This window comes from Schistocerca serialis, chromosome 9 (genome assembly GCF_023864345.2).
Source record: "Schistocerca serialis cubense isolate TAMUIC-IGC-003099 chromosome 9, iqSchSeri2.2, whole genome shotgun sequence".
Lineage (NCBI taxonomy): Eukaryota > Metazoa > Arthropoda > Insecta > Orthoptera > Acrididae > Schistocerca > Schistocerca serialis.
In genome coordinates this window covers 497,077,317-497,098,839 of record NC_064646.1, presented here as the reverse complement: position 1 = coordinate 497,098,839, position 21,523 = coordinate 497,077,317, and the positions used below count along the sequence as shown (strand labels likewise).

The following is a 21,523-nucleotide window of genomic DNA, read 5'->3' as shown; positions in this document are numbered from 1 at the left end:
TCAACTCTAGCAAGCAGACATCTTAAGTGGGCGTTGACAAAAGTGTGTACTGGACCGGGACTCTAACCTCGCACCTTTCCCTTTCGCTGCCAAGTGCTCGCACACTACTGGTGGTCGAATATCATCCTGAACTGCGGTTCGTCAGTGCAGAAGTTCCCTTATAAAACCCTCATTCTGTCGATTGTTGGACTTCTTTGTTGGAAAAAGGACGCCAACGATGTGGAAACATACGGGAAACATAGCCAACATTCAAAAGAATGCTACACGAAAAAGACTCAATAGTCAAGAAACTCTAGTGACAGACACTTCAAAAACGACGCTACTAAACAATGTTACATCACTAAATATTCAGAGACTTGTTACCCAAAAATCATAGAAAATCTGCCTCACACAGACTGCCATTCTAAGAGCGTACAGTCCCCAACATAAGAAATCAGCAAATGAAGCAAATAAACGGGAATACAGATGCTTGCGATATGAGATAGGTAGAGAGTCCAAAATGGCTAAGGAGGATTAGTTAGAGGACAATGCAACGCTGCAGAAGCAGGGAAAAAGATAGGACACTTAGAGAGAGAGAGCCAACTGTATGAATATCAAGAACTCAGATATCAATCCTAATCAAATACAGAAAGCTGAAAGGGAGAGATTCAATGACTGTTAGCAGAATATGGAATCGGTGGATTCAGGAGGGTAATACGGAACGCCGTGCTGGATCCCAACGGCCTCGTATCACCAGCAGTCGAGATGCAGGCATATTATCCGCATGGCTGTAACGGATCGTACAGCCACGTCTCGATCCATGAGTCAACAGATGGGGACGTTTGCTACACAACAACCATCTGCACGAACAGTTCGACGACGTCTGCAGCAGCATGGACTATCAGCTCGGAGACTGTGGCTGCGTTTACGCTTGACGATGCATCACTGACAGGAGCGCCTACGATGGTGTACTCAACGACGAACCTGGGTGCACGAATGGCAAAACGTCATTTTTTCGGATGAATCCAGGTTCTGCTTACAGCATCATGATGGTCGCATCCGTGTTTGGCGACATCGCGGTGAACGCACATTGGAAGCGTGTATTCGTCATCGCCATACTGGCGTATCACCCGGCGTGATGGTATGGGATGCCATTGGTTACACGTTTCAGTCACCTCTCGTTAGCATTGGCGGCACTTTGGACAGTGGACGTTACTTTTCAGATGTGTTACGACCCGTGGCTCTACCCTTCATTCGATCCCTGCGAAACCCTACATTTCAGCAGGATAGTGCACGACCTCATGTTGCAGGTCCTGTACGGGCCTTTCTGGATGCAGAAAATGTTCGACTGCTGCCCTGGGCAGCACATTCTCCAGATCTCTCACCAACTGAAAACGTCTGGTCAATGGTGGCCGAGCAACTGGCTCGTCACAATACGCCAGTCACTACTCTTGAAGAACTGTGGTATCGTGTTGAAGCTGCATGGGCAGCTGTACCTGTACACGCCATCCAAGCTCTGTTTGACTCAATGCCCAGGCGTATCAAGGGCGTTATTACGGCCAGATGTGGTTGTTCTGGGTACTGATTTCTCAGGATCTATGCACCCAAATTGCGTGAAAATGTGATCACATGTCAGTTCTAATAATTTATATTTGTCCAATGAATACCCGTTTATGATCTGCATTTCTTCTTGGTGTAGCAATTTTAATGGCCAGTAGTGTAAATCAAATTGAGAACATTGGTATAGAAAGGAAAAAGGAAGTAGATGATTGTTCTCGAATCTCAAAATAAGTCATGGTTACAAATTACTGACACAAATTATTTAAAACGTAATGGAAAAACTGGTAGTTACCAACATCAGAGAAGATCAGTTTGGGTTACAGAACAATGCAGGAGTACGCGAGGCTGTACTAACCCTTCGACTTATTTTAGAAGATAAGCTGAAGAAATGATAACGTACATACGTAGCATTTGTAGATTTACAGAAGGCTTTTGACAACGTTGAATGAATGCGCTATTTGAAATTCAGATGATAGCAGGGATGAAATACAAGTAGCAAAATGTCATACAAACAGCTTGTTCGAATCCCAGACTGCTGTTATAAAAGTCTAACGACATCTAAGGCAAACAGTGATCGAGAAGGGAATGATACGGATTTGTAGTCTATCCTCATTGCTATTAAATGTGTACACTGAGCAAGTAGTAACGGAAACCAAAGAAAAATTTCAGGAAGGAATTTGTCGCTGCGTGACTCATCTGACGGGAGAGAAGGAACATCGTTGCCCCAGCAGGAAAGGAGGGTTTAGTATGCTCTGTACGCTTGTAACGACAACACAAGTTATGTATATTGAGCTCAGCAATAACTAGTGTGGAAATCTTATCCTCATGGTGTATCATTGTCCTGCTACCAAGCCTCCGGTACCTCATTTCCCACAAATTAAAGGAATTAAAATTTAGGGACAAGAAAAAAGCTTGGACGTTTGCCGATGTAATCCTGTCAGACAGCAAAGAACTTGCAAGAGCAGTTGAACGGAACCAATGATGTTATGAAAACACATGAACATCAACAATGCTAAAACAATGGTAATGAAATGTAGTGGAATGACTTCGCGTAATGCTGAAAGAAATAATGATGAAATGAAAAATTAAGAGTGCCAGATGAGTTTTGCTATATGGGCAGCAAAATAATTGATACTGGCAGAAAAGAGAGGATTTAAAACGCGGACTGGCTACAGCACGAAAAGACTCTCTCAAAAAGGTGAATTAATTAGCTAACGTCTAATGTAAATATAAGCTGTAGGAAGTCCTTCCCGAGGCTATGTGTCTGGAGCGTAGTCCTCTACGCAAGTGAAATGTGAACGACAAGCACATGAGAAAATAAATTTTCGAAACGTGGTGCCGTAGGAAAATTCTGAAGGTTAGACCGGTAGATCCAGTAATTAATGAGGAGAGGGCTGAACTGTAGTGAGGAAAAAAGAAATTTATGACACAGACCGACTAAAAGATGAGATCGGTTGATGCAACATATCCTGAGACATCAGGAAATCGTGGTAAGTCTGAGAAATGGGCAAGGGTGAGGGGGGCTGACTGGTATATGTAGAGGGAACGAAGGCTAGAATACAGGAAGCAGGTTCAGATGGCTGTAGTTATGCACAGCTGAAGTGGCTTGCACAGCATAGACCAGCACGCAGAGCTACACGAGACCAGTTTCGTGCGGAAGGCAACAACAACAACAACAGTGCTAAAACACAAGCGCCTCGGAGACTGAAAGAGTACTTTGTTTAAAGTGAGCGTTTAAAGAAACAGTGCTCTCGGAAAGTGGAAATTACAACTGCATGTTTTCGTTGAATAATTTTTACGATTTTCGTAAAGGCTGAACGACAATGCTTGGAATCGGTTCATTCAACTTTTCGTGATCAGTCGTCTCCAGGAATCTGATCTGCAGAATTTCATCTCAGTCGTGCTTCTGTAGCGATGAATTTCGCCAAGGGCAAATAAAATCGGTTGTTGTTGGGAAAAAAACCAGAACGCTGGGCACTACATGAGTGAAGAGGACGGTCATATTAATCATAGGAAGATAGACGGCCCCTCACACCACCTGAAATGTTCGGGGGAATGCAAAGTCCGTATGGAACATCGCTACACGAGACGAAACTGGGTACATTCGCACGAGCCGGAGACTAAGTAGCAATCAGTTGTTTTGGGCCTTCGAAGATGAACCGAAACCTACAAAAGTTGTTCGTTCGTGTAACACTTCCAAGAGAATGATCGCTTGTTTCTTTGTTTACACTGGACATGTCAACCATTGCTTTACACGATCGAAGAATAGAATTACAGCTGTATTGTATAGGACATTTTGTTTGCCGCAAGTCACCGATGAATTCCGGAGAAACAGCCGGAAACGTCGCATCTCTTCACCGTCTCGCTGCATGTCAAATAATTGTTTCGGGGAAAGAAGCATCGAATTAACATCTCGTTGTCCGTATGTCCCTAGTCTATAACGCAACGACTACCTTTCGTTTCCTACCGCAAACAAAAAATGCAGAGACAGTGGTTTTTATCACCTAAAGAAGCTATGGCCTTCTTTCAAAGCCACGCTTTTAGCTATCAACATTGGAGTGGAAGAAATGATTCCAAATTTGGTTCGAACGCATGCAAATGTGGGTGTTTTAATGGCGAATCTATTTATTTTTTCATTCATTTAATCATTGGTGTGCAGGTGATGTCACCATGAGTAAAGTACACGAGGGCTTATAAAGTATGATTGACACGTTTTGAAACATACATCATACACTATGGTACTGCACATAGAAAAAAAGATACACTCATCATGGAAAGAAAGTACTAACAAACAGGATTATGAGTTATTTAGTAAATAGGGTCTACATCTACATCTACATTTATACTCCGCAAGCCACCCAACGGCGTGTGGCGGAGGGCACTTTACGTGCCACTGTCATTACCTCCCTTTCCTGTTCCAGTCGCGTATGGTTCGCGGGAAGAACGACTGTCTGAAAGCCTCCGTGCGCGCTCTAATCTCTCTAATTTTACATTCGTGATCTCCTCGGGAGGTATAAGTAGGGGGAAGCAATATATTCGATACCTCATCCAGAAACGCACTCTCTCGAAACCTGGCGAGCAATCTACACCGCGATGCAGAGCGCCTCTCTTGCAGAGTCTGCCACTTGAGTTTATTAAACATCTCCGTAACGCTATCACGGTTACCAAATAACCCTGTGACGAAACGCGCCGCTCTTCTTTGGATCTTCTCTATCTCCTCCGTCAAACCGATCTGGTACGGATCCCACACTGATGAGCAATACTCAAGTATAGTTCGAACGAGTGTTTTGTAAGTCACCTCCTTTGTTGATGGACTACATTTTCTAAGCACTCTCCCAATGAATCTCAACCTGGTACCCGCCTTACCAACAATTAATTTTATATGATCATTCCACTTCAAATCGTTCCGCAAGCATACTCCCAGATATTTTACAAAAGTAACTGCTACCAGTGTTTGTTCCGCTATCATATAATCATACAATAAAGGATCCTTCTTTCTATGTATTCGCAATACATTACATTTGTCTATGTTAAGGGACAGTTGCCACTCCCTGCACCAAGTGCCTATCCGCCGCAGATCTTTCTGCACCTCGCCACAATCCTCTAATGCTGCAACCTCTCTGTATACTACAGCATCATCCGCGAAAAGCCGCATGGAACTTCCGACACTATCTACTAGGTCATTTATATATATTGTGAAAAGCAATGGTCCCATAACACTCCCCTGTGGCACGCCAGAGGTTACTTTAACGTCTGTAGACGTCTCTCCATTGATGACAACATGCTGTGTTCTGTTTGCTAAAAACTCTTCAATCCAGCCACACAGCTGGTCTGATATTCCGTAGGCTCTTACTTTGTTTATCAGGCGACAGTGCGGAACTGTATCGAACGCCTTCCGGAAGTCAAGAAAAATAGCATCTACCTGGGAGCCTGTATCTAATATTTTCTGGGTCTCATGAACAAATAAAGCGAGTTGGGTCTCACACAATTGCTGTTTCCGGAATCCATGTTGATTCCTACATAGTAGATTCTGGGTTTCCAAAAATGACATGATACTCGAGCAAAAAACATGTTCTAAAAGTCTACAACAGATCGACGTCAGAGATATACGTCTATAGTTTTGCGCATCTGCTCGACGACCCTTCTTGAAGACTGGGACTACCTGTGCTCTTTTCCAATCATTTGGAACCCTCCGTTCCTCTAGAGACTTGCGGTACACGGCTGTTAGAAGGGGGGCAAGTTCTTTCGCGTACTCTGTGTAGAATCGAATTGGTATCCCGTCAGGTCCAGTGGACTTTCCTCTATTGAGTGATTCCAGTTGATTTTCTATTCCTTGGACACTTATTTCGATGTCAGCCATTTTTTCGTTTGTGCGAGGATTTAGAGAAGGAACTGCAGTGCGGTCTTCCTCTGTGAAACAGCTTTGGAAAAAGGTGTTTAGTATTTCAGCTTTACGCATGTCATCCTCAGTTTCAATGCCATCATCATCCCGGAGTGTCTGGATATGCTGTTTCGAGCCACTTACTGATTTAACGTAAGACCAGAACTTAATAGGATTTTACTTTCGAATTCACTGAACGCTTCACGCATAACCCTCCTTACGCTAACTTTGACATCGTTTAGCTTCTGTTTGTCTGAGAGGTTTTGGCTGCGTTTCAACTTGGAGTGAAGCTCTCTTTGCTTTCGCAGTAGTTTCCTAACTTTGTTGCTGTACCACGGTGGGTTTTTCCCGTCCCTCACAGTTTTACTCGGCACGTACCTGTCTAAAACGCATTTTACGATTGCCTTGAACTTTTTCCATAAACACTCAACATTGTCAGCGTCGGAACAATTGTAAAATTCTGTCATAGTGCAAAACGCTTTAATTTCAGCTATTTTTGGCTCTAATTTTTAAAGATAGTAAGACATGCAGCATGTGCCCGCACAATTAATGTGTTGAAAAGCTTCATACCTACGCTTTCGTAATTGCCCTGTGTTTTTTTAACTCGAGTTGTAGGTTTGACATATTGTGATAACGAACAGACTGCCTCAGTGTGTAACTGTTTTCTATCACGTACGAAAGGCAATTGTATATGAAAATAAACGGGTCGATCAACACCTGTAATATTATGAAAAAGGTGTACACTCTACATGATGTGTCACATTTGGTAACCACAAAGATGCTCCTAGTGGCTTCCTTCTTAGAGAATGCAAAATCTTAGATAGCAACGAAAGAGGAGTAACAGGAATTAATCACCAGTTTTTCAGATGTGCGTAATTTTTCAGTAGAAAGGTAACTTGTGAAAGCTTTCGAGCTGTATGTATTTGTGTGGGTCTCCCACATTACCTTTTAAGATACAACTAAACGATTTCTATGAGAATAATGTTTTTCTTTAATTTTATTTGCTATAAGTTAGGAGGCCGGCCCGAGTGCCAGCAGGGAGTCGGACTTACCGGAGTTCGAGGCGCACGCACTCAACTGCTTCGCCGCGGTCGCGTCACGAAGCGCCGCACAACTAACTGACCACCGGTTCAGCCGGGCAGCTACCGGACGCCGCCGCGGCGCGGCAGCACCTGCTCTTTGACCTTGCCAGCGCCTCGTTACGACTACTAATGGTCAAACGAGACACGACGCTGGCGCACATCCCAGGACAGGACATAATAGTTTAAACGTTTTTTTATATACATAAACCAATACCCAAGTTCCTTTGACGCTTTCTGGAAATAAAGGACGTGTGAAACGTTTAAAATGTAAACGAATTCCAGAAAAAAACAAGCTACACAAACACCAGCCAACTGACCGACCTACGCTATGTCATCAAAGTATCCGGACACCCCCAAAAACATACGTTTCTCAGGTGCATTGAGCTGCCACCTACTGCCACGTACCCCATATCAGCGACCTCAGTAGTAATTAAACATCGTTGGAGAACAGAATGGGGCGCTCTGCGGATCTCACGGACTTCGAAACGTGGTCAGTTCATTGGGTGTCACTTGTGTCATACGTCTGTACGCGAGATTTCCACACTCCTAAACCATCCCTAGGTCCACTGTTTCTGATGTGATAGTGAAGTGGAAACGTGAAGGGACACGACAGCACAAAAGCGTACAGGCCGACCTCGTCTCTTGACTGACAGAGACCGCCGACAGTTGAAGAGGGTCGTAATGTGTGATGGGCAGACATCTATCCAGACCATGACACAGGAATTCCAAACTGCATCAGGATCCACTGCAAGTACTATGACTGTCAGTTGGGAGGTTAGAAAACTTGGATTTCATGGTAGAGAGGCTACTCATAAGCCACACATCACGCCAGTAAATGCCAAACGACGCCTCGCTTGGTGTAAGGCGCGTAAACGCTGGACGATTGAACAGTGGAAAAACGTTTGTGGAGTGACGAATCATTGTACACAATGTGGCGATTCGATGGCAGGGTGTGGGTATGGAGAATGCATGGTGAACGTCAATTGCCAGCGTGTGTAGTGCCAAAGTAAAATTCGGAGGCGGTGGTGTTATGGTGTGGTCTTATTATGAGGGCTAGAGATACACATAAACAAATGTTTATACGAAAAAATTGGACATTTCGAGTTGTTGGGTAAATACGCGATCGATAGAGTTACTCTCGAAGATGTGTTCCTTATCATTTCATGAACAGCACTGAGTCGTATTGTGGGAGTGCACAGATGCTTATTGCATAGAAGGTAGAGGTGCTCCTGACAGTCAAGATGTGAACGCCACAATGAAATATGCTGTGTGTGCAGTGATTAGCAGAGTTAAAATCTGTAACACGTCTGCAGTGGAGAGAATGGAACGTCGAACCTCGCAGATATAAATCCGTTCATCAGTGGGACAGAACTCTTCGGGAAACGGGAAGATGCTGGAAAACATCATAAAAAGCATGTGAATTAAGAAACTGTGGAACATGTGTGTGAAGCATTCGCTAGAAGCCTATGAAAGTCCATTACACGAGCTAGCTCCCCATTTGGTAGTCCACGACACTATGCACTAATGTCTCCGGTCGTATGCTCCGAGCCGGCCGGTGTGGCCAAGCGGTTAAAGGCGCTTCAGTCTGGAACCGCGCGACCGCTACGGTCGCAGGTTCGAATCCTGCCTCGGGCATGGCTGTATGTGATGTCCTTAGGTTAGTTAGGTTTAAGTAGTTCTAAGTTCTAGGGGACTGATGACCTCAGATGTTAAGTAAGTGCTCAGAGCCATTTTTGTATGCTCCGAACTCCAGCTTTTGCATCACATTAAGACTGTGGATCACCGCAGACAATGTGATTTTGCCTTTGAAAATATACATTACATAGACAATTTATATGTTGGCGAGCTTCTCAGCGACGCGACAGTAGCACCTGAAGATGGCGGGCAGTTGTCTCGCTGAAATATTGTGCGGTTTTTACAATATTATCCGGCGTAATTCCCAGGAACCTATCAAGCACATGTTGTGATTGGTCCATTTTTGTTGTGGAATATACAGTGACAGGGCACTCTTATCATGTCATGCTGGCGAACTATTCAGTTTCACAGATGCCTCCTGGTGTCTTTATCCAGCATGGTGGTGTCCCACGCCACTATTGTAGGATTTACTGAGCGATGTATCAGAAGTGGGGTTCCCACTGCCTGGCCCCCTCGATCACTCGATCTGACACTGCTGGACTCTGCTGGATTTCAGTGGATGGGGGTTTATCGAGGACATAGTTTACAGAACAAAGGTTAGCGATCTGGTGGATTTGAGGCAACGGATCTTCGCCACAGTAGATGCCATGACACCTATTATACTTATGAACATGTGGCGAGAGGTGGAGTACCGTTTCGATATCTGTTCTGGCGTTAGGAACTTGCTTATTCTGTATAAGAAATATTAGTAAATAATAATAGTGATGCTGTCACTGTTTGTTGGTAATATTTACTGACAAAATGCAACCCAACGCTAGGTTGAGTACATACGGCTATCCTGTATGGCCGTTTTTTAGTACGACTTAAAAAAAAGTGAGAGATTATTAATTGATCACCGATGAGTCGGTTTTCGATTGTATTCAGGAGACGTACGGATTGATTGCGCGAAGGGGTTTTCTTAACTGATCTTTTGACCCGGATTGCCTTCACGCAATCAGAATCTTCAATGAAAATACCTAAAGGACCTATTTGAATATGAAAATGGAAATTAAAGCAAATTAGTGGAATTTCGCAAGAAAAAGAATAACAGATCGGAAGTTGAACACATTAGTGGTCTCCCAAATACAATCGAGACACCGCAATAAAGAGCGAACCTGTAACAAAGCTCATAAACAATTTGAACATCATTTTTGGTTAGTGAAAGAAAAGAATAAGAAGAAAATTACTGCATCGTAAAATATTAATATATTTTAAACAAATTGGCTTTAAACTTCTAGACATTGACAAATACACAATAAATACATGACTTACATCTGATATTTCTTTTGTACATGGCGCAGTCCAAGAATGGCTGCTCTGTCCGTCCGTTCCTTCTTAAAATTAAACGCCTTTGCGTGCGCGTAAATACATTATATCTTTTCCCGGGTAACCGAAACGTTCGTTCGTCGTTTCACATAATTTTCACACAAAATAAAAATACTACTTGTAGCAATGCTATGTAGTACGTCTTAACATGTCGGCGACTGAAAATACAAAGAATAATGAAGTCTCTAGAATATTTCTTAACAAAAGATAGATTGTTCTTTCTTCTGTTTCGCAGCTTCTTGCTATCAAGCGCTGCGGCAATAATTTTAAACATCTGCGCCCAGCGGGTCATAGTGTTTATTTGGAGTATTTAAACGCTGGACGCGCGTCTTGGTATAGGCGCACATTAAAAAAAATTTTTCGTCTCTTTACTCTCGCACTGTGATGCTTAGCATTTTTACGAACTACAGCTCGTTGGCTGTCCTTTTCTTTTATGACAAATATCTCATATGCAAATATATAATATATAATATTACAACAAACGGTGCCCACACTGAACTCTACCAACATGCATAGAAATGTTTCAGCTTCTGCTTATAATTTTGGACACACAAAGTTATAGACCTTACCAGATACGAAATATAAACAAATGTTTTTGTATATCTCTAGCCTGCACATCCTGTGTTTCAATAGTGGGACAAACTTCATTTCAGTACATTTTCTTAGTGTGGGCTACCTAAATTCAGGAACAAACCATGCGAGGTGCCGGTGTGGAGAAGAGTTTGTACCTCTTTAATTCAGATGACTCTTGCATGAGAACAAGACATGCACTCGCCCCCCTCCTTATCTATGAGGTTCAAATGGCTCTGAGCACTATGCGACTTAACTTCTGAAGTCATCAGTCGCCTAGAACTTAGAACTAATTAAACCTAACTAACCTAAGGACGTCACACACATCCATGCCCGAGGCAGGATTCGAACCTGCGACCGTAGCGGTCGCTGGGTTCCAGACTGTAGCGCCTAGAACCGCACGGCCACTCCGGCCGACCCTTATCTATCAGCTAATTACTTATGACCACAACGGTAACGGAAGGAAATGATGGTGGACCCTGACAGTAAAATAAGAAGTGCACACTCACAATAATTTAACAAAAATCGTAATCTACTCAAAAAAAGAGATCTTTATCGTAATAAACAACAGGAAATGGGATTCTACCTATATCTACAAAATGATATCTAAGTTGACCAATCATGCCTCTGCCATTCAGCTGAGGTCACTGAACTTGCCGTTTGACAGGCTACGAAAACAACCTGCTTAGACCACCGGCCATCATGTGCCAGACAGTCGCACTCAGCAGAGCATGGTCCACAAGTTTTCTCCAAATCAAGAGGACAATGCAGTCAGTAGGTGCCAGGAATCTTCGTTCCGGACGCGCCGGAACGGTAAAGACATAAACTGCGGCGACACTCAGACGTCTCGCAGGTCGTTTCACCCTGCATACAATAGGCGAAACTCGACCGACGTCAGTCGTTCCACCACGCGCTTGAGCCTATTGTACGAACCCCTCAGAATTCAGGGAAGTGCAGCCACCAACCGGAAACGCAGTGTGCCACATCCTCTGATGCCCACCTCGTACAAGCCACCCAGGGAAGTAAAACAACATGTTTAGGAATCGAGTGAAAAGTATTTTTTGAGCTCTCAGTACAAATACTCTCATTACAATAACCTTATTCGGCCTATTACTACCGTGAAGTGACATAGAACATTAATAAAATTGATGAAAATGAGAGGCGACGTGCAAAAGAGGGCGTGGAACCTCACAACCTATTATTCTCCTTTGGTTGACAGGTCCTTAACTTGTTGTTCTGTGAGGTGGATTATGACCCCCAGGGCATAATCCTTCCTTTTGATTGACAGGTGCTTAACCTATTATTCCCCCACCTATTGCCTTCCCCCTCCTTCTCCCCTGTGCATCGCTGGTACACTTTCAGGCCTGAGTTACTCGAATAACCCCCTCTCACTCTATCAATTTCATTGACAACTTAATTAAGTTGAGCACTTAATCAACCCTCACAAGCCTCCCCTCCCCCATCCCCTTCCCCTACCTGGAAATTGGCAGCTCTATGCTGGAGAGAAAGGACTTCTTGACAGGAAATTCAATTACATGGGAGAAGGTATATTGTTTATTTGTAAAAAATTCGGTTTGCAGGGATTGGATCTCCCTTGCTCATCATTCTCTGCTGTTTGGGAAGCTGCAGGTCTTGTAAAATACATCGAAAAGAAGTATTAAATCGATTGCTTTTTTTTATTCCGATCGCACGAGGAATACCATCATGAAACACCAGTCACACGTAATTACACTGTTGAAAATCGTTCGATCACGGAGCACACACTGTCCGTCACCCCATCTCGCCAACTGCACAGGCTGCCCGCTCACGCACCCCAGGGCCTACGGCAGCTACCGGGCCGCGCCAGAGAGGCGAGAGCCTGAGAAGCGGCGGTACGCTACGGTCCCGCAGCTGACAGACAGGATCTCAACTAATCCCCGGACAAAAGCACCCGGGAAATTCCTGTCGAAACACGTGCCTCCTGCGGAATATTGATGCACGCAAGATCTCCAAAAAAATGTTCAAATGTGTGTCAAATCCTATGGGACTCAACTGCTAAGGTCATCAGTCCCTAAGCTTACACACTACTTAACCTAAATTATCCTAAGGACAAACACACACACCCATGCCCGAGGGAGGACTCGAACCTCCGCCGGGACCAGCCGCTCAGTCCATGACTGCAGCGCCCGAGACCGCTCGGCTAATCACGCGCGGCGCAAGATCTCCTTTCAAGGCAAATGGCTTATTGACAATTGATCCAGAAATACTTCTGAAGTTGATAAATAATTAATCTCCGGTCACGTGATCGTGATGTAGGGGACATAAGGAAGATGCAGAAGCTATATGAAGCACACAAATTGACGATGTCACAAAAGTAGTAGCTGACAGACTCGAAAACACTTTTTAAGAAAAGGATGTTGCATACAAAGAGAGAGAGAGAACTGTAGTTTGCTTCGTAGATGACATAGGAACTAGCACGACATATTTCATTCTAAACTGCCCCAGCCTTCCTGTGCACTTTTCTTGAGGTACACTTCACGTACTACTGCAGGAGTTTTTAAATCTGGTGTGGAATATCACCCGTCTTGAAGATGTCACAAACGGTGCTTCAGAAGACGCACCATGGGAAATATTAATTAAATCGTTGATATAACGTTTGATCAATTTGATTCGCACAGTTTAAAACTACTTTAAATAAAAAAAACCGACACTACTCAATGGTTTGCATGAATAGACAACAGTGTCATGACTTTTTTATTATTTTGCGTAGTTTTAAACTGTGTAAATCAAATCGACCAAACGTTATATTAACATTTAATTAATATTTCCCATGACCCATCTTCTGAAGCACCATCTTCAAGATGTGATATTCTGCAATAGATTTAATAACTCCTGAAGCAGTTCATGTAGTGTCCCTCATGAAAAGTGCACTGGAAGGCTGGGGCAGTTTCAAGTCCACGGTGGAATGAAATATCTCATGAAAGGTCCTAAGTCATCTACAAAGCAAACTACAGCTCTCTCTCTCTCTTTGTATGCAAAAATCTTTTTTTTAAAGTGTTTTCGAGTCAGTCAGCTACTACTTTTGCGACATCGCCAATTTGTGTGCATGAGATACCTACCGTGTCCGCCTTATATCCCCTACATCACGATCACATGACCGGAAATTAATTATTTATTAACTTCAGGAGTATTTCTGGATCAGTTCTCAATCAGCCATTTGACTTGAAAGGAGATCTTGTGTACATCAGTATTCTACAGGAGTCACTTGTTTCGACAGGGATTTCTCGGGTGTTTTGGTTCGGGGATTAGTGTGACATCTGGTCTGTCAGTCACGGGACCCTAGTAGGGATTTCTCGGGTGTTTTGGTTCGGGGATTAGTGTGACATCTGGTCTGTCAGTCACGGGACCCTAGTAGGGATTTCTCGGGTGTTTTGGTTCGGGGATTAGTGTGACATCTGGTCTGTCAGTCACGCGACCCTAGTAGGGATTTCTCGGGTGTTTTGGTTCGGGGATTAGTGTGACATCTGGTCTGTCAGTCACGGGACCCTAGTAGGGATTTCTCGGGTGTTTTGGTTCGGGGATTAGTGTGACATCTGGTCTGTCAGTCACGGGACCCTAGTAGGGATTTCTCGGGTGTTTTGGTTCGGGGATTAGTGTGACATCTGGTCTGTCAGTCACGGGACCCTAGTAGGGATTTCTCGGGTGTTTTGGTTCGGGGATTAGTGTGACATCTGGTCTGTCAGTCACGGGACCCTAGTAGGGATTTCTCGGGTGTTTTGGTTCGGGGATTAGTGTGACATCTGGTCTGTCAGTCACGGGACCCTAGTAGGGATTTCTCGGGTGTTTTGGTTCGGGGATTAGTGTGACATCTGGTCTGTCAGTCACGGGGCCCTAGTAGGGATTTCTCGGGTGTTTTGGTTCGGGGATTAGTGTGACATCTGGTCTGTCAGTCACGGGACCCTAGTAGGGATTTCTCGGGTGTTTTGGTTCGGGGATTAGTGTGACATCTGGTCTGTCAGTCACGGGACCCTAGTGCGTCACCACTTCTCAGGCTCTCGCCTCGCCTCGCCGGTGTGGTGCGGCCCGGCAGCTGATTCGAGTCCTGGGGTGCGTGGCTGGGGAAGCCTGTACAAATGACGAGATGGACGGTGCATGCTTCGTGATCGAACGATTTCTAACAGTGTAATTATATGTGACTGGTGTTTCGTGGTGGTATTCCTTGTATGATCACAATTTAAAAAAAGCGATCGATCTAATACTTTTTTTCGATGTATTTTACAAGACCTGCATCCTCCCAAAAGGCAGAGAATGATGAGAAAGAGAGATCCAACCCCTGCAAACTGAGTTTTTTTATAAATAATCAGTATACCTGCTGCTATGTAATTGAATTTTCTGTCGTGGGGGCCTTCCTCTCCAACATAGAGCCGCCAATTTCCAGATAGGGGAGGGGAAGAGGGGAGGGATGGGGAGGATTGGGATGTTTACCAGAGGGGGAGGGGTTAATTAATTGATCAATTTAATTAAGTAGTCAATCAAATTGATAGAGTGATATGGGCTACTCGAATAACTCGAGCCTGAATGTCTACCAGTACCAGTGACGGGGAGGGGGAGGAGGAGAGGGACGGGTGCAGTAACAATAGGTTAAGGACCTGTCAATCAAAAGGAAGTGTTATGTCCAGGGGGTCGTAATCCACTTCATAGAACAATAGATTGATTGATGATGATGAAGACCCATACACCGTAACAGAGCGTAGGGGACGATGTGGGAGACCCACACCGCCGTACTAGACAAGGTCCTAGTGGAGCTGGTTTGCTGTTGCCTTCCGATGACCGTAATGGAGATGAATGATGATGATGAAGACGACACAACAACACCCAGTCATCTCGAGGCATGTGAAAATCCCTGACCCCGCCGGGAATCGAACCTGTGACCCCGTGCTCGGGAAGCGAGAACGCTACCGCGAGACCACCAGCTGTGGATGGACAATAGATTAAGGACATTTAAATCAAAGGAGAATAATAGGTTTGCCCCTGAATGTAGGCAACCCACATTAACGAATGCACTGAAACGAAGTTTGTCTCACTACTCATTTCTCCAGAAACCCTGTCATTAAAGTTTTGTCCACCAAGCACTGTCTCATGCATATTTTAACAGCTTTTGATCCCACACACAGTGAAATAAGACCAACTACTGTGAGGCAGTTGGTACGACAGTGCTACACATGGTACAGTTTGTTGGGTGAACTGGTGGTGGTGGTCAGGGAGTCGTGGTGGAGTCAGCACTGGGTACACATACCCAATTGACTGCCTGACAAGAAAAGTTGGTCAGTTGGTTGGCCAAAGCACCTACACACATCCAGTTTGTCAGTCAGCTGGTACGTGAGTAAGACCCCTAAAACGGGAAGTCATTTATACTCGTATGTAACCACAACAGGAGTGCTCCCAGAACTGAATCCAGTGGAATGCCCCACTCAGAAGCAGACTCATCATGTGGACTGTCTGGCATCACCCTATGCTGCTTGTCTACGTCCATCCTCTGAAAGTCCTGTGAAGTACATAGCAGATGGTACTTACCATCGAACAACACATTATTTTTTCTAACTGTTTCAATAGCTTAAGGAGCATGGGAAGATTGATTGATTAACTGTCTCTGTGTCTGCTGAATTTCTATAACCCTGTTCCATGGTCCTTGTGGGAGTGATGATTGCTATGCTGAAGAATATCTTTAGGCAGTCGACTCAGTACTGTTCCTTCAGTAAGTAAGATTTTTCGGGATAATTTACGTGTATCTCCAACAGTCTGCCTATTCAGGTTTCTCACCATTTCTTTGATCCTCTCCCACAAGTGAAACAAACACCTGACCAATCTTGCTGACATCTGCATGCATTCAATAACGCTTGTCAGTCCTATTGGTACAGGACCACACACCTGAACAGTATACTGAGATGGGATGCTCAACTGATTTGTGAGCGCTCTCTTTTGTGGACTGACTGCATTTCGCCAGTATCTTGCCAATTAGCCGAAGTCTACCACCTGCCTTACTTATGTCTGAGAATATGTGGTCATTTCATTTAATATGCCTACAAGTTGTTATACTCAGGTATTTGTAAGAGCTGACTGGTTCTAATTGTGAATCATTGATACTGTAGTCATAGGACACTATATTTTTTCGTTTCTTGAAGTGGATGATTTTATGTTTCTGTTCATTTAAAGCAAGCTACTGATGTTTGCACAACTTTAAAATCTGAAAATTTGATAAAATATTTCTGCATCTCATTTTTTTGCAATACTTTATTATAAATAACTGCACCATTTACACATGGGTGGGCTTTTGCGGCCTGGATGGCTGCAGAGAATATCCTAGCCAGGTGAAGACATGCATTCACATGCATATTACTCAGCAGAGGCAGGTGCTAACCTCACCAAAGTGGCAGTGCCATCGCGTCTATGCAAGAGAAACAGGGAGGGCGAATTCGAGTGTAGCAGTGCTCACTTGTGTCCACTCCACTACGATTACCATTAGAGCACTGTGACACACCACCAGTACATCACTAAGTCTGCTCAAGCCACAATTTACAGAACGTGACAGTCTAATTTCGAAATCTAAATGTGACGTCCACTGTCACATTTATGTGTTACACCGGAGTTCATTATGTTAATCGCATCAAATATCGGTTTCTGAGTGTCACTTGTCTAACATCAATGGATTCTGTAAGTAGGGGGACAAACTTGCTTATAGCACATTTTGTTAATACAGGTGGCATACATTCAAGGGCAAACCTATTGTTCTATTCCATGTCAGCTAAATCTATCGTTCTGCTAAGTGGTTTATGACCCCCTGGGGGTTGATTCATAATCGATCCTTCTGAGAAGCCCCATCCCTCCCCTTCTGCCTCCCCTCACCCTTCTGGGAAATCCCGAACCCTCCCCCCCTCCCCCTCGCTGAGCAAGCACGCTTTAGATGCAAAATTAATTGATTAATTAATTAAACTGATCAACTAACTACCCCTGTCCCCCTTTGGGAAATTTCTCAGGCCTTCCCTCCCCAGCCCCATCTGGAAATTGGCAGGAGAAAGACTCAATCTGTGCTGAAGGGGAACGATCTCATGATAAGAAATTGAAATCAATCTCAATTACATAGCAGAGGCAAAATTCAATTTGCGAGGGGTTGGATCTCTCTTTTATTTGGTGGGAAAAGCTCACATCCAACAACTACATGTTCTTATTACGTAATTACACTGTGGTGGAGGCATACCAAACAATTCTTGGTAGACAAGGAAATATGTGGAATATTGTTTATTTAAACAATTTATAGGATACAAGGCAGTGTATGGAATATTGTTTATTTAAACAATTTGTGGGATACAAGGTAGTACTGGAATACTTAAACAATTTGCGTCTTTTTTTCTGATCACACAAGGAATATTGTCAACATGAAATGCTCACCCCACCTTATTACATTTCTGTCACTTTCTTCTGTGAAAAAAAAAAAAAAAAAAAACACTTGGGCTGCAGCTGCAGCGTAAGACCTGAAGTGCCAGGCGTTCCTTCTAGCACCTGTGTCGCCAGCAGGTCCACGAGGCACGTGCACATCGAAGCCGCTGTTGGGACCTCGCCGCTGGATCCATGTGCTGGGCCCCCAGCACTGCAGCAGCGCTTGGACCATGCTAATCCCCCTGAATAAAACATCAGATGGCGGCATCTCTTTCATATTGATACCTGAGAAATTCCTGTCAAAACAGAAGCTCTCCCTCTTTCCTTCTCCCCCCCCCCCCCCCCCCCCTCTTTCAAGTGGATGCAACCTGTTTGTGTGAAGCGACGTAAGCAGACACACATAGACCAAGGTTTTGGCGCATCAACCCCTCCAACTTTCCATCCCCCTCCCCGGCCCCTCGCCACTCGTGCAGGCCTGGTGTTGGCAGTCGGTACATCACTTTGTCCTCACACTTCCACTTCTATGAGATTATGGAACAGATGAAGCAAAGGGATTCCAGAAGAACTAGGTAGCCCTTCCAAAAATGCTGGGCTGTGGATGTCTTGGAAATAAGTCCACCACTCCATCAGATTTATTGAGTAATTAATTAATCCACTGCAATGCATTGAGAAGCACTAAACACGACGCATCTAAACTGAAATCCAATTCGTAGTAATAGTTGTCCTGGCTAGATGCTGGAGATCGCTGAAACACACGCACACCCTGCACGCTCATGCCGCATTGTCCACACACCGTGCCCCAGGCCAGACATCTCACGCTGCATCTCAGTGATGACTGGAGTGGTAGGAATTCGCATGTTATCAACACGTCCAGTGCCAACACTTGGCACTGATCGGTATTGAATTTCTCATATTTTTACATAAAAATCGAAGAATACTAGCAACACCCTCGATCGCGAAGACTGCCCAACACACATTGAATATTAGTTCGCTATTTACCTAGCTAGAGGGCGACACAGTTGTACCCCACCTGACCGGTTCGTGAGATTTAGCGGTGGCTCACAATTTAAACCAGAAACGTCAATTCATTCTGGTCACCGACTACCTCTGCCACGCGCCCGCACGCCTAGGAAACCAGCCACGTCTTTATCAGTGTAATTATAATTAAATATTATGACAGTAGCACCAATTAGCACCAATCTGATGACGTATGACAACGAGCGAAGTATCGGAAATACCTCCATCTGACAGCTATGGATCTGGAAATATCAGTTTACAACGTTGAAATAACAGTATCTGTAACCTCCTTATGACTGTCCATAACTTCTCCATGTGAAATCTGTCATACCCTTACGACTATTGATATACCGAAATTTGCAAATGTTCCACATCACATCCATATCACCCATATGATCGGATACATTTATTTTCTTTACACATGTTGGACCATAGCCATAGTTACTTCTCCATAACATTTCCTATTCTCAATTATAGGCGTATAGCGCCCAAAAAAATTATATTCCACACTCACAAGCATTGCATCGCAGAAGTCTTTCAAGTCCCTCAGCCCCAGCTGTCTCATGCGACATGCAGACAGGATGTCGTACTAATCCCTGAACAAAGCGTAAGGTGGCGGCAGTCTTCTGATATTTGATGCCCTAGAAATTCCTCTTCAAACAAATGCTCTCCCTCTATGTGTCGAGTGGTTGTTTCCTGTCACATGCTGCTGGTTGAGGGAATTCCGATCAACCCGCCCAACCCTGTCGACCAAGGCTTACCTGAATACATTACTGCGAATTGGATTTCAGTTTAGATGCGTCGTGTTTAGTGCTTCTCAATGCATTGCAGTGGATTAATTAATTACTCAATAAATCTGATGGAGTGGTGGACTTATTTGCAAGACATGCTGAGGATGTGTTCCAGAAAACTGTGTCCCTGTTGGCTGATGCTGAATCAGTGAAGGTATATAAAGACTACCCTTCCACTCCCAGCCTCATTCTGCATTCATCCGCCGTTGTCTGAGGTTGACTGTCTTGTTCTCACTTGTGTTTGTCAATCATTAGTTTGATTCACCTAACATCAAGCGATCAGGTGCATCAAGCAGCAGCGGGATATCCAGTGGTGGCACACGGCACAGACAGTTAGGGCAGCATGGAGAATTACCTCGTAAGTACAAATTCAAATCGATAACTGTAACTTTTTCTTCCACTAAGAATTTCTTAGTAGTGGTACGAAATACAGGGTGAGCACAAAGTGTTGCCCTGATTATAAAAATTTATAACAGAATAACCGTTTGACATAATAAGTTACATTTTATGCCCTTACATAGGTTAGTGTTACTGGTTGTGACCAATAGATGGCGCTAGTGCTCCACAACACAGTCGCGGTCTGTTAGGTCACGTTAGTTGCTGGCGAAATGGCGTCCAAGCAGGAGAAAGTGAATGTGTACTGTGGTTTCACGAAACGAAATCGCCCATCAGTGTTTAGCGTAAATTTCGGGCTTCTTATGGACGCAGCCCTCCTGACGTTAGATCAATAAAGCGATGGTATGCAACGTTTAAAAGAAACAGGAAGCGCTGAAGATCGTCCTCGAAGTGGCAGGCCTCATGTGAGTGATGCAAATGTTGATCGTGTTCGGCAATCGCTTCAACGGAGTCCGCCTAAATCAACTCGTCAAATACCGCAAGCAAGTGTGGTGAAGATTCTTCATGAAAGGCTTAGGTTGCATGCTGACAAAGTGCAAATCGTGCAGGCCTTGCAGCCGAACGATTTGCTGACACGTGCTGAATTTGCAACTGAGATTCTCAACAGGATTGATGGCGCTAACGATTACTTAAATCGCATATGCTTTACCGATGAATCCACCTTTCGTGTCATTGGAATGGTAAATAGGCATAATGTCCGTATATGGGGCTCAGAGTCTCCACATGCTACTGTACAGTTACAGCGAAAAAGTGAATGTTTGGTGTGGTCTCATGCATAACAAAGTTTTTGGACCGTTTTTCTTCGCGCAAAAGTCCATTACCGCTAACATTTACTTAGACGTTTTGCAACCGTTAATTGCCCCACAGTTAGAAGGATATCAACCATGGATAATTTTCGAGCAAGATGGAGCTCTCCCCCACTGAGCTTTGATAGTGTGTGGTTTCCTGGATGAAACATTTCCGAATCGATGGATTGGAAGGAACGGTCCAACACCCTGGCCACCCCGCTCTCCAGACATTACGCCCCTTGACTTTTTTTTCTGGAGCTATATCAAGGACAGAGTCTTCATCACACCAGTTGCTAACGTCGACGAACTGAAGGCTAGGATACAAGCTGCTGTAGGTATTGTGCCAGAACACATGTTGCGAAACACCTGGCGGGAACTGAAATATCGCCTCGACATTCTCCGAGCTACCAAGGGAGCACATGTTGAGGTTTACTAACGTAAGTGGTCTTAAAAAAAATTGGTAACACTATGTAACGGCATCAAATGTAAATTATTATGTCGAACGGTTATTCTGTAATAAATTGTTATAATCAGGGCAAGACATTG

General features: G+C 44.2%; 1 protein-coding gene across 3 annotated transcripts in view; it reads right to left on the bottom strand.

The window, feature by feature from the left end:
• LOC126418560 (carbohydrate sulfotransferase 8-like) overlaps positions 1 to 21,523 on the bottom strand; it is a 153,772-nt gene that overhangs the window by 114,027 nt on the left and 18,222 nt on the right. For 2 of the 3 annotated variants that reach the window (XM_050085374.1, XM_050085376.1), the window contains exon 1: positions 6,973 to 7,054. The exons of the other annotated variant lie outside the window; for it this stretch is intronic. The gene's annotated coding sequence lies outside the window, so the exon portion shown is untranslated. Of the gene's footprint in view, positions 1 to 6,972; positions 7,055 to 21,523 lie in introns of those variants that run through there. 3 annotated transcript variants of the gene reach the window in all.